Below are 1,050 nucleotides of genomic sequence, written 5' to 3'. Positions count from 1 at the left end.
TTTCCTCTAGAAAATTATCTGCTATATTTTCTGGCTGTGTGTTCAAGGAGGTATAACACCCACCCCCAAATCCAGGGATGGGCACTTAATCCAAGTCAGGATAAGGAATATGTACCCTTGGAAATTTCCTGGACTAATAATTAATAGGATGTTATAAGCCTGGAGCTGCCATTGCCAAGGGCTAAAGCTGGGAGGTGAGTCAGTCATGTTGAGCCAGGTGAGTGCTGTGTGCTGAGCAGGGGTTGCATGGCAGTGGGAGTGCAGACTGAAAAAATGCAGACCGGAGCACTACTCATTTCTCCAGCTCTGATGTGCTGCTGTACCAGGGGTCTAATCAGGCCTGCGTCTGCCTTCTTCTTGAATAGCCCAGAGAATTCATCTAAACAGCCTTCCTGTAGCAGCTCCCTACTCCAGGTGGCCAGATGGGAGTTCTAGACCAGTGCTGTCTCACAGGACATTGACACAGCAGCCAAGTCGATTGGTGCTGGGGCAGCCACAGTAAGTGTTGCTGGTTCAGGGGCTGGCATTGGAACAGTGTTTGACAGCTTGTTCATTGGCTATGCCAGAAACCCGTCTCCCAAGTGGCAGTTCTTCTCCTATGTCATTCTGGGCTTTGCCTGTGGCCTTGGGGCTCTTCTGTTTGATGGCTGCCTTCCTCATCCTCTTTGCCCTCCCTGACGGTCACCTGCTTGTCCCTGCTGCTGCAACTCCATGTCATTCCTGGTGCTGGGGTGTGCTAAGTTTTACCATTAAATACAACATTTCTCAAACAAACAAACAAAACCAGGAGAGCTTTCTTGAGAATGAAGTCAGTGCAGAGCAAAGCAGACTCTAGAAACAAAACCATTTGATCTTTGACAAACCTGACAAAAACAAGAAATGGGGCAAGGATTCCCTATTTAACAAATGGTGCTGGGAAAACTGGCTAGCCACAGGTAGAAAGCTGAAACTGTATCCCTTCCTTACACCTTCTACAAAAATTAATGCAAGATGGATTAAAGACTTAAATATTAGACCTAAAACCATAAAAACCCTAGAAGAAAACCTAGG

General features: G+C 46.8%; 1 pseudogene; it reads left to right on the top strand.

Annotated features, from left to right (window-relative positions):
- The first annotated feature begins 233 nt into the window (after window positions 1–233).
- Window positions 234–835, top strand: LOC123575478 (ATP synthase F(0) complex subunit C1, mitochondrial pseudogene; annotated as a pseudogene).
- The last annotated feature ends 215 nt before the right edge of the window (window positions 836–1,050 follow it).

The sequence above is a fragment of the Macaca fascicularis genome, chromosome 9 (assembly GCF_037993035.2).
Source record: "Macaca fascicularis isolate 582-1 chromosome 9, T2T-MFA8v1.1".
NCBI classification, from domain to species: Eukaryota; Metazoa; Chordata; class Mammalia; order Primates; family Cercopithecidae; genus Macaca; species Macaca fascicularis.
This window is presented reverse-complemented; position numbering and strand designations above follow the sequence as displayed.